Source organism: Amblyomma americanum, chromosome 1 (genome assembly GCF_052857255.1).
Source record: "Amblyomma americanum isolate KBUSLIRL-KWMA chromosome 1, ASM5285725v1, whole genome shotgun sequence".
NCBI classification, from domain to species: domain Eukaryota; kingdom Metazoa; phylum Arthropoda; class Arachnida; order Ixodida; family Ixodidae; genus Amblyomma; species Amblyomma americanum.
In genome coordinates, this window is record NC_135497.1 from 160,313,335 (window position 1) to 160,326,480 (window position 13,146).

Consider the following 13,146-nt stretch of genomic DNA (forward strand, 5'->3'; position numbering starts at 1 on the left):
TAAAGAAGAGAAGGCACTGCCTTACAACACTTCACTGAAAGAAAAGGGGGATAAAATGAGAACGAGAAAAATAGGAGCTCGAATGAAGAGCGAAGTAAGGAAGCAATGACGTTGAGTTCGGAAGTACCTAGTCGATGACACACTGCGCATGTGACGCCTGGCGGCAGTCCATGGGTCAGATACCGCTTCATCAAGAGAGTCACGAGCTTTGATGCTGCTGCATTCGTAGCCGACCGTGATGCAGGCCTGAGTGATTACCGGGTCGCGAGCGCCGGCTCTGTCACTGAAAGAGCACTGGCGAGAGAGCCGGAACGCGAATGACAAGAAACTAGGGGTGTGCGAATAGTATTTTTTCAAAATCGAATCGAATAGTGTAGCTGTGCTACCGAATCGAATCGAATAGAGAGAACCGAATCGAATATTTTTTTATGAGTATACGCTACTTGTGGTAATATACGGCCTTGTGGTCGAGCATCCGCGTCGCATTTGAGAGGTACTGGGTTCGATCCCTTGTGCCGCCGTGTACCCACCGGTTTTTTAATGGGTACAAGATTTTTCCGGCCACAAGATGGGCTTCTACCGCACGAGGCGGATTTAGGGTTGCTTGACGGCAGAACTTATCTCTGATCCTTGAAGGCAACAGTTTGGTCGAAGACCCTTTTCCCGGGCATCTCACCATCGAAGCGCCGAGCACCAGGCCTGGGGAAATATTGTACCCTGTGGGTACCCGGCGGCGGGGAATCGAGCCCAGCACCTCCCGAATGAGAGGCGGATGCTCTATCACAAGGCCACCGCTTCAGTGGCCGCAAGGGAAGAAACAGCGAAGCGCTATTTTCGCAGTTATAGCTATATCGATTAAAAGACTCGACACTGATCTGCAAGAGGGGGGTCGCAACACGAAGTAGGTGCATTAACTTTATCATTGCTACATTACGCGCATAGGAGAAGTACCTGTGGCGCTGAACTCTCCATTCCGCGCATACCGATCGCGGGAGCTGGTACCCGTTGTGTGTGGCCCCTGTTTTTGGAGCAGCCGAGGAAGAAAAATACGACAGGCCTTATTCGAACTTCGCGCCAGTTCCAGAAGGATTTGAGGACATACTCAATTCGTTTCGGATAATTTCAGCATGCACTAATGGATTCGTTTGAATAATCTAATAGGAGGACATCTGACTCGGTATTCGAAATTTCGGAATATTCGCACACCTCTACAAAGAAAATGTTCACGGCGTTTGCTCGCAGTGCGCCATGGACTCGCACGATGAGATGTGTGGCGGCAGCGTTGCAGGTTCGCTGCTCAGCCGGCAGTGATCTTTCAGGGGAAAAGAGCCGGTGCCCGTGAACCACGCAGGCCTGTACCTGTCGGCCGCCAATGTACACGCTTGTGGAGCCATTAATGGGTCAACCGATCTCGAAACCGGTGGCTGCAGCCAGGCATCGCAGGCGCAACTTAGGGCGCCGATCGAGCCACTCGAGACAAGCGTGATTGACTACGGGAAAGCCATATAGCGTATCGTGCGGGCGCGAATCGCTCAAGAAACGGGACAGTGCATGGAAAGCTTTCAGCGCCGACAATCGTTGCGGCCACGATCCGAGAATTGTCTCCGTCACGGGAAAGGATAAAAACGGTCCGTGGCACAGCATAGCGATCGTCTCGCTAATACGTGCAAGACTATAGCACAATGTATACGTGTTGTGCAGTCTCGTCACACCTGTAGCTAGCGCCGGCAGGGCTATCAGCAATACCGATTGAAAAGGAGTATTGGTTCGTGAACGCAACGCCAGGCCTAGGCAGCACAGCAAATCTGCTTCAGGTCGTGGTAGGTAGGGTAGAAAGCGGAGCTGCGAAGGAGCGCCCAGGGAATGTAGATCCGAGTTCAGGCCAGCCTTCGAACTCGCAAGCAAGGAGGTCCCGTGTACAATGCGGCAACTTCAACAACTGCAGGTAGCGAAGTTCTCTGTTCTATAGGTCATATGAACCTCGGCGACGCTGCGACGCGGAGGAGGGCGCACCAGTGGCGCTAGTTCAGGACGCTGTCCGTAACGCGATAAGCGATATAGATGTGCAAAAACGAGGGAAATGGTGGATTGCCTTGGGCGTTGTCCGTTCGATCGCGACACGAGGCGCGAGTGGGCGACGCGTACGATTCGCCCTACTGCACTGCTGACAACCATTAGAGCACAACAAAACAGGGACACGAGGGCGGAACGTTCTACAGGTAGTCAACAACGCTCTACACGACGCTGTTTACGACCGGAGGAGTGGGTTGAGTTATGGTAACAGCGAAAGAAAAATACAGTAAAGATGATACCGCGAACCCTGATGTATAGCGTGGCAGCCCCAGAATTCGCTTATATCCAAGGTGCTCGTCCCAGAAGCGAGCGGCGACGGGGCGGCGTTGGTCTAAGCAGGGTTGAACGGCTCGAGAGGCGCTAAGAAGCGCGAAGCGAGATATACCACACTGCTCTAACCGTCGCACGATTAAGCACTCTCGACCAATTCGCGTGCACTTGCCTCATCGGCCGCAAAAACGCCTCATAACTGCAAGCCCGTGCACCGCGCTAGCAAAATACGTGCCGGAAGGCAAACGATATGAGCAGGTCTATCTATAGCGTGCATTCTTCCACCGTTTCTCACGGTTTTACGAAGCGCCTGCTTACCGCTACCGACGCTGACAGCAACGCACGGGCACCAAACCGCAGAGTAAGCCTAGTCAGGGTTAAGTACCCACAGCTCTAATAACGCCATCACCTAGCCCATCAGGCGACCCCGTATGCCTGCCTCTGCACACAGCTGCTTTCGCACATCGCCTCCATTGGAATGCAAAAACGACCGTGTGCCGAGGTGCCGGCACACGCTCGATAGGGTCGAAAAAGATCCGGGTCCTCTACTTCGGTGTCCCTCAATACCTACAGTTCCCTTCCGGCGCTGTAGGCCGCGTAAAAGGCCATTACTAACCAGCCAGCTCTGTAATAAGAGAACATAAAATCGCTTCCAACTGGTGGGCGTGGTGTACTCACCTCCGAGAATTTCAGCCGCTCGCTGGGGGGCGTCAGTAAATGAATCACCTGCAGAAAAGGCCCGTATTTATCACCTTTCAGTGACGTCACCTCGCTAGTTGCCCCAATGGCGTTCGTTCGGACCTCTTCTTCTTCTTCTTCTTCTTCTTCACCCCAGGTCCTCTTTTATTAAGCTTCGTTTTTTTTTCTCACTTAATATCTTCTTCCTCCATTCATCTTCTTAGTGATAAGAGCTGCGTGCCTTGGCGTGTTTTTTTCCCTCGGCGGCTCACATGCACATAGGTCGCTGCGTTAAAGGGCAGCAAGCGTCAAGGCATATTATTTTTAATTCAAGTCAACATAAAAATTTTGTCCCTGCTTTGACCTATCTGGTAAGCGCGATTTACTTCTTTAACCTTGTGCAGCTAGAGGCAGAGAGATAAAGAGGAGAGTGAAGGTAGGGATGTTAACCAGAAGGGTGTTCCGGTTGGCTATCCTGCACTGGGGAAGAGGAATGATGGGATTGAAAAGGGAAAGAGAGAAGGGGTGAGGAGCGCAGTCAAAAGTGACCCCCAAGCCAGTCGCTCTCAGGTAGCAAAACAGTGCGGTTTTCTTTGGTACCGCAGTGTCCATTCATGTGGGAATCTTTGGCTGATGAACTCAACTACAGCCGAGCCGCAAGAACTGGATGCAGCGCACCAAGTACTTGCAGTGCGTTGTGTACTAGCAAGCACAGCACGCATGCATTCATAAAGGATGTGAGCACCGCAATCACTTGGATATCTTGGCCACGGTCCCGATCGTGGCTTTTGTCTAGTTCAGTCGTATACGAGTCGGATGATGTGAGTGCGGCACCGTCCCTGACCCTGTGGGCGTGCAAGACTTCGATATAGTGGTGGTCATATAGTATCAGAGGCAGTAGGTGCGGCGTCACCAGACGCCGGGCTTCCTTTATTTAGTGCGGTTGTTGGAGGAGGCGGCAAGCTGAAGTGGTGCTTGAGGCCTTCCCATCAAAGCTGATTTCATTCTTTGAAGACCTTCGGCGGCGCAAACGACGTCATCACACCTTTGCAGCGGCCTCTCTGTGCGTGCAATGGTTTTGTTTTGTTTATGGGGTTTAAAGTACCAAAAGGACTTAGGCTATGAGAGACGCCGTAGTGAAGGGCTCTAGAAATTTTGACCACCTGGGGTTTTTTAACATGCACTGACATTGCATGTTAAAGAACCCTAGGTGGTCAAACACGGGCCTCTAGAATTTCGCCTCCATCGAAATTCGACCACCGCGGCGGCTATGTGCGTGGAATGGTCTCGCACCATTTGTTCCAGTACCCCCTGTTTAATATATAGACGGGGGCAGTCTTTCGAGGCAGAGTCGTGAGGGCCACGGCAGTTGGCGCACTTCAAGGCAGTCGCGCGCCAAATGTCGCCGCTGTGCGGCTCGGAGAATCTCGGGTACATAAAGGAGTTGTTGCAGACGCCGCTCCTCATGCACTTCGTTCACTGTAGCAGCTTAGGTACGAAATGTCGAACTGGGTGCCGAAAATGCCCAGACTTCACGTGTGATGGTATACAGTCACCCTTCGAGGTCAGTTTGACGCATATAGGCCTTCCGAGGTGCTAAACGTGGATTATCGAAATGCTGTTGGTCGCCGGCTTGTTAAAGATGGAAAACAGGCGTCACAGATGGCGGTGTCGACGTTGTAAATTTAGTACGCCGGCCGTAGTGCCGCTGTCTTAAAGGTTAAGAGGGCGTACGCTGATACTGCCGAGTTTGGTAATTGCGGTCAAATTTTCAAGTGCGCTCCGATCCTTAGCATCAATGGCAATAACATTTTTGTAGGGGTTTACTCTAGAAGCAATATGAGAGGGAACACGGGAGCGCGTGGCTGCCGCACTTTGCAGACCGCTGTCGCCGAAAGGCGGAGAGAATCGGCGGCAAAGGCGCACGCCCAGTAAGCATGGCTGGCTGAGACTTTCCGCGCATGCCCTTGGTGCCGTCCTTTCTCGTATAGTCTGTCGGCAGCAGTGCTTTGCGAAGCCCGGAAACCACGCGCTCCCGTGTTTCCTCTCACATTGCTTCTACCTGTACGTTCCAGTGTAACGTTGGGCAAATGATAATATCACAATTTCGGGGCAGAAGAAGAAGAAACAAGGCCATATGTGCAGTAAAAGAGGCAGTGTTTATTGGCAACAAAATACCTGAGCAATTCAGAAACAGGCGCTCAGTCCTTCTTAAAAGCTACCAATTATACAAACCCGACAATAGCAAAGCATCTAGAACGTAAAAGGCGTAAATTATAATGGCAATAAAGAACATAGGATACTACTGGTAACAATAAAGCCTAAACTAATGTTGTCAGGATGAAGTGAGCATGCAACAACGAACCCAAAGCCACAGATCAGGTTAGGAACACATTTTCGAGCCACTTTAGGGCGCCTTCATACTCTTCCAACCGGCGCGCTGCGGTGACTGCTTTTCAAGGGGGAGGAGGGGGGGGGGGGGGCTGAGAAGCTGGCGCAGCGCTGTTGCCTCCCATGCAAGACTGCGACGTTTCAAGTCTTTATGACACTGCTCAACATCTCCGAGTGTTCTTAGCCTTTTAAGAGCATAACATAAACTAAGCATGCGATGCCATCACGAATAAGACAGGAGCGACGACTCGAGCGCGCCGCAACGCTGGTGCCATGCGCTCGCAAAGTACACCCTCCCCCCTTCCGCTTCCGGCCTCCTCTCGCCGATGCGCCTTCATGCACGATTTGTCCAACGGCGCTCTTTATTTGCTCTTTGACCACCTTCCTCGTAGCCGCAGTTACGGCGCCGCGGGTGTCGTTTTAACGCGACAGCGTTAAGGGTCCCAAGTCACAGAAACAGTTTCTGAACATTTCTGAACAGTTTGTGCGTACTGTCGCGTACTGTCGCGTGAGTTGGCCTTCCTCGGTCACCGCGGCTATCGTGAATGCTTTCTCGGGTGTTGGGTAAGCTGCCGCGTCTACGCAGACTACGTCCTGTCGGCCCTCAAGTTTCTTAGCTAGGGCTTTTGCTCTGGCCTTGCGTCTTCCTTCGTGATGGACGGGGTGCATATTTTTCGCTAATGGTAATGGAACAGCGCAGAAAAATACTCGGACGAAGAAAAGAACACGACGGAGCTCGTGTCGTCTGCGCTTTTCCGTCCCGATCAACTGCCAACGTACGAGCCCATTCATCCAGCTTAACAAACTATGTAGGGTATTAGCGCCCATCTCTGCGAGCTGCTGGCGTGCACTCGCACCTCCCACTGCTTTACGCGCGGGCGGCATAGCTTGTAGAGTCGCGGACTGAATAGAATGGGCCACGCCGCAAGTTCCGCGTTTAGCCTCTTCTGTCACGTTGGCTGACGGATTTAAAGGGCTTGCTGCCGTTATGTACGCCTTGTCGCGGTGGCTCAGTGCCTAAGTTGCTCAATTGTTGAACCGAAAGATGCGGGTTCGATCCCGTCCGCGGTGGTTGCATTTTGATGGAGGCGAAATATTAGAGGTCCGTGTGCTGTGCGATGTCAGTGTACGTTAAAGAACCCCAGGTGGTCGAAATTTTCCGTAGCCCTCCACTACGGCATCCCACATAGCCTGAGTCGCTTTGGGACGTTGAACCCTCATTAAACTTTTTTTTGTCGGAAGCGCGTCAAGTAGTGCTTCCGCACTGAAAATCTGTCTGCAATGCGTGACCACTGTTATCACGTGTCCAGAGCCAAGCGACGTCCGAAAAACGAGTTCCGGGCACCTCGATGCCTGGGCCTCCGGTTTCCGGGTGGAGATAGCCTTTCGCACCACTCTAGGAGCCACGGTATACATGTGCCATCCCGCATCGTCCTTTTCCCCTCGCGGCGGCATGTTGGGTCCCACTCGCCAGTTGCGAACTGCGCGCTGTGCGTAGGGTGTGGCTTCTGTGCGGTGGCGTGGTGACTGAAATAATGTGACTGAATTGGACAGAGGCAGCAGGTGTTTTGTTCGTGGCAGTTGTGGGGTTTGAATGGGGAGATAAGTAAGTTCTCCCCACTCAATCGCGGCTGGCACGGTTCAAAGCCGCCCGGAAACCACCCCGTGTTCGCGTACGCTACCGAGCGCACGCCAACCACGGCGGGACTTGCTCTGAGGGAACAAAGGACCGACACATTGGCTGACACAAACAGGCATTTATTGCTACAGCAACAATAACGCCAGCTAGCAACAAGGAACGCTAATGAATCGAGGTCGTCCGACTCACCAGCAAGGTTCCGAGCGAATGTTCGCCCGCGCTAGGGCAAGGGATATAAACTCCGCAGGCCGGACGGGACGAGTACGGGAGCCTGTCTCCCCGTCGCCTCCTAGCCCCTCCGGCGAAGAGCGGAACCGCGAGCGACGCGTCCGCTCAGGCCGACGATCCCAGCCGAAGCCCCCCTGCCCCCTCTCCCGCGCGCGGGCTTTGGCAGTCTCCGCGCATCGATGCTGGCGCCCTCTCTTGCCAGTTAATGTAACTCACAAGGGAATGCGCTCAGGCTCGAGGTGAGACAATACCACCTAGATAATTTTAGTCTAGGTGGTATTGGGTGAGACCGCCGCTGCACGGTGCCTCGCGGGAAAGCAAACTCAGGGGGCTGCAGGGCAGGTCCCCACACAGTAAGGTTCTGGCTTTTTTGCAGTGTTTTATAAGTGATGCACGCGCTGCGACTTCGCTGAGATCGAAAATCTGTCATGAGCGGTTGTCCTCTCCCCCCCCCCCCTCCCAGAGCGCTAACTGCACTAAAATTGATCGCGGCTATTTCGTTTTCCTTAGTATTCGTATATAGAGTAACCGTGTCACCGAACTGCGTAGGATTATACTGCACTCGTTGTTCCGTCGTAAAGACTGTTCACGAGGCCAGTTTGTGGGTATATCAGCAGCACGGAGGATGAGCTGCGAAATAATGACTATTCTTGCGCAGTTAATATTCCAAGTTTCTTCCATTAGGGGCTTGTTCAACTACAAGATCATTCAGATAGTTTGGTTTCCAGCTGAATAATGTTCACTAGGGTTAGATTTATGATGCGATGTGATGCGATGTAAGTCGTATTACTCGAAGGCAAATTTCACCAAAACTTTATTATATTTTATTTTGTTTACAAGAGACAAAGAAGCAAGCAAGGCGGAAACTGTTTACAGTAACTAACAAAGAAACGAGATGAAATGAGCACCTGATAGCCACCCCTTTTAAAATCATGACAAACAACACCAATCAGCTCACTTCGATCACTTCGACCGAGCCGGAGTAGCCGAGCCGGAGTTCCCGGGTTCGAACCCGACTGCGGCGGCTGCGTTTTTATGGAGGAAAAACGCTAAGGCGCAAGTGTGCTGTGCGATGTCAATGCACGTTAAAGATCCCCAGGTGGTCGAATTTATTCCGGAGCCCTCCACTACGGCACCTCTTTCTTCCTTTCTTCTTTCACCCCCTCCTTTATCCCTTCCCTTACGGCGCGGTTCAGGTGTCGGCCGATATATGAGAGAGATACTGCGCCATTTACTTTCCTCAAGAACCAATTATTATTATTATTATTATTATTAATATTATTATTATTAATATTCCGCCAAATTTTCTAAAAAAAATACCAGTTGTTTAACAGTGGTGTATCGGGCAACTAGACGCGGCTTTGCTTGGTGGTGGTGAAAACTTTAATGGACACAGGGGAGTTTAGGACACGCAGGTCCTTGGGCCCCTGCACGGCTCCACTGCACTCAAACGTTCATGTCCCGGATGCTCATGACGCTGGCAGCCCGGCCTGTGGCGATGGGTTGCTTGACCGGGTCCTCGGAGCTCAGTAGGTTCTCCCAAGCCTCCCAAGTGGTAAGGTGATCCAGGCCCCGCGGGGGAGGATCCGCCGGGCAGAAGAAAAGGATATGATCGAGAGTGGCTTTGGGGTGGTGGAATAGGGCACAAGAGGGGTTTGTGGGGACTTGGTGATAGCGCGAGCGTATATAAGGGGAGGGTAAGGTGCGTGTTTGGAGCCGCCTCCAAAGTGTCTGGTGATAATTGTCGAGGGAGGGACAGGGTGGGGGGTTGAGCCGACGCTCGGCTTTGCAGGCCTGCGTCAGTTTACTGAATGAATGCATGCGCTCCCGTGAGAACCCTAGATGGTTGAGAGAACCCGGTTGAGAGAACCTCGAGCTAAAGCGTTGGCAGCCTCGTTTCCGGGATTCCCGGAGTGGGCAGGCACCCATATGAGCTCCATGTGGCGGGGCGGGTGTGCGGCGAGGGAGTTCAGTATGCAAAATACAGGGACGTGAAAGGGGCCCAGAAAGGGGCTCTCAATAAAGGTGCGATAAGTCTGGGATGCTAAAAGACGACGGTTCATAATTATCCTCCAGCAAGAATTAATGCGTTTTGTGGAAGCTGAGTTATACGCAGACAAAATTTGAACTTCCGCGTCTTCGCCCCTTTCCCTCTCCGCTCGCACGCCATAACGGCGGCGCTCCTCCGCTGGCCCCTCTCACTCGGCCTCTCCCCTACCTCCGCCTAGGGTGCCTTGATGGGCCAGCGCCGCTGCTGGCGGGCATCCAGGCACCCTACCTCCGCCGGCTGCGGAGCGCGCGGAGTGGCCGCGGCCGCGGTAGCGCATGACGTCATAAAGAATTTGGCGCTGTGAATCAATGATAAGCCCCGGGTGCGACGTCATTTTCAAGACGTGACGTCGTCTGCCAGGTTTTCGCGCGGAAGCCCGCCACCGCGCGTCGCGGCGAGGTGCGAAAGCGGGAATTTTTAAACATGTATTGTAAATTTCCCGCTCGCTTTTGAGGTCTCGTACGCGGCATGGACGCTCGGTGGCCTGTACTCTACATAGTGCAAGCATTTTCATGCCAAGCTCAAACACTGTGTCAGCCAGTATTCTGTGTCAGCCAGTATTTGAGACAGATACTGCGCCATTTCCTTTCCCCAGAAACCAATTGTCCAATTTTCCTAACAGCACTTGGTTTTGAGCTGCGCAGAATTCCGCCCAGCCCTCCCCGAGGGAACAGCAACATACGTAGAGCGCTGGGATTTGCTGGGGAGGACGGGCGAGTGGATGAGAAAAGCGCTACATTGACGAAGGGGAGGTTGGACGAAATTGGTGGTGGAAATCAAAGGAGGGGCGAGTTTGGAGAGGAAAAAGATAGTCAAACTAGACATTTTAAGAGCGCAATTGTAGGTAAAGGAAAGAAAAAAGTAATAAACAATGGATGAAGTATAGGCAAGGTGACGCAAGCTGCCGTCCGATACAAAGGGTACAGCTATTATCATCCATCCACTTATCCATCAACCCACCCACCCATCCATCCGATATCCATCCATCCATCCATCCATCCATCCATCCATCCATCCATCCATCCATCCATCCATCCATCCATCCGTCCGTCCGTCCGTCCGTCCGTCCGTCCGTCCGTCCGTCCGTCCGTCCGTCCGTCCATCCATCCATCCATCCATCCATGCATCCATCCATCCATCCATCCATCCATCCATCCATCCATCCATCCATCCATCCATCCATCCATCCACGGATAGACCGCATCTTGGCGCAGAAATAAGAAGAAACTCGATTCGCCATTCTAAAATTGCGAATATTTGAACTTCCTTATATTCGCATAGACCCGTAGATTTCGCCACCATTCAGGGGTACGTCGATCCGAATTCATCCGAATGGTATTGGCACGTATCACGTGAAAATAAAGCTCTGCGCGCCTGGGCGCTATTTTGTCGTCTTCAAGGAAAAAAAAAGCACGAAACTGTTGTGGCCGCTACGGTATCGCCGTCGCTGAACATTGTCTGTTGTGCTGCGCGTTCCGGTGCTGACTAGACTTTATCGGTTGCGGTTTTACGTGGAAAGCTGCTAGGAATGTGTCGCAATGTCACACCACTCGCAACGGAGATACGGCGCCTTTTCTGATCAAGTGCGAATCAGACTGGATATATTGCACTCCTATTTGCGAAATGTGCTGGCGGCAGAACTCGCTGCGTATATTTGGTGCGGGATGTTGCGAGGCTGAAGCTTAAATCATGTGTACATTGTGATTTACGAAAGTGTAAACAACGGCGATCACTATGGAAAGCAGCAGCAAGCCACTTCTTCCCGGCACATCGAATGGGAACGCTGCGTTGTAGACCGTGTTGCGTCTGAACTACCGCTACTGCTTCAGCCTCATTGGAGTGCTTAAACTTGTAGAAATGGTAATCGCTTTTGATTTTATTGCATAGCAGATTGACACCTAGAAATAAGGAGTATGTACTTCAATAACGTATTCTCTACGAAACTTTTTGTTGAAACCGATATTGCAGTGAGCCTACAGCTACAGCTGGCCGAGTGGAACTTGGTCACGTGACCAACACGTAACGAACCACGTGATCAGCCACGCGCGGCGCCGCCAGCAGCTGCTCCTAACCACGTGACCACCCACGTGACAGCGCGGCGGCGCCGCAACGCTGAAGGCTCGAAATGCCACCGTAATGTTCCTATCGCTACAAAAACGAGGTCGTAAAACAAGCCATGTCCCTGCCGGTGTCGCACGCTTGTATCAATGACAGCTCAGTCTCGTGGAGACTTCGTGCACAAAACCTCGACCACTTCTCGGATCATATGATTCCACTGATTACCCAAGACCTCGGCGCACTCTGCTACAGAATTAACAATGTGCTCCAAATACACAGAAAGTGAGCCGTTTATGGAATTTTTATCGAGTATATTTTACCGAATAACTGCAATCTGATTTCTGTGGCCGGCATCTTACGCTCTCGTTTGCCTCAGTTCAGCCTGAATCTTTCCACGTGACTATAACAGCAGTGGGAGGGGGGACTTGGCCGAAAAACATTTAGTACGGATGCAATAATGCGAAGAGGGATGCCGTTCGCAGTTAGCTCAATTCGCACAGGTCTAGAGTGCTTCATTGCAACGCATCACAGAAATGGCGGGTGCAGTCTGAATTTCGATAAAGCCGAGTTCTTTAAGCGCACGGACCACTCGGCGAGAGGAATTATTTGCGCGTAGAACAAGAAAATATCAGCGTGAATGGTAGACGTCCCTGGACGAGACAGAACCGTCATTTCAAAGCTTGCGATATCGGCAGTGATATAGCTGGTAGGGAGTCTATATACCGGAGGAAATGTAATCTTATCATCCATCTCTTAACTTTAATAGCCAGCGAAAGCGTTAACCGGATTTCGGACTGCCTTCTATTAGCCGACTACACTAGGCCTGGTTGGTATGAATGGGTAATGAAGCGGAATGGTCTTTAAAAAATAACGGAGTCGATTCCAAGAGAAGGAAAGCGTAGGAGGGGGCGGCAGAAAGATTGGTGGGCGGACGAGATTAAGAAGTTTGCGGGGATACGGTGGGCGCAGCTTGCAAAGGACAGGGTTAATGGGAGAGACACGGGAGAGGCCTCTGTCCTGCAGTGGGCGTACATATATTCACGTTGGTTTATGGGGGTTAACGTTTTAATGTGACTCAGGCTATGAGGGGCACTGTAGTGAAGGGCTGCGGAAATTTCGACTACCTGGGGTTATTTAACGTGCGCTGACATCTCACAGTACACGGGCCTCTAGAATTTGGAAAATTTGTTTTTGGGGAAAGGAAATGACGCAGTAGCTGTCTCAAATCTAGAATTCCGCCTCCATCGAAATTCGACCACCGTGGCCAGGATCGAACCAGCGTCTTTCGGGTCAGCAGTCGAGCGCCATTACAACTGAGGCACTGCGGCTGCATAGTCGCGCTGATGATGATGCTGATAGGTGCCCAGCAAGTTTGAAGGCAGGTACTGGACTTTTTCTCTACGAGGATAGTGATTTCATTTTGATTGCTGCGACGGGAAATTGTGAGCAATATTGAACGTTGTGCTTCCACGCCCTGCATGCAGAGTCGTCCGCTCGAAGAGCATCGCTGCCACCGGTTGAGCGCATGCAGAGAGTACTGCACCGCCAAGTGTCGGCACTGCACAAACGATGGAGTACGATTCCTCCGGCGATGCACGCCCGGTTTTCGCTCACTTCACATTTTTCGTTTACGATTCCGCTCCAGCGAAGCCGCCCGAGTCGTTAAAAGCGTAAGTTATGCACTCAACATAGGCAGGTTATCCATGTAATCCTCGTGAACCTTGAATAGCAAGAACGAACCGAGGAATGTAGCTTCGAT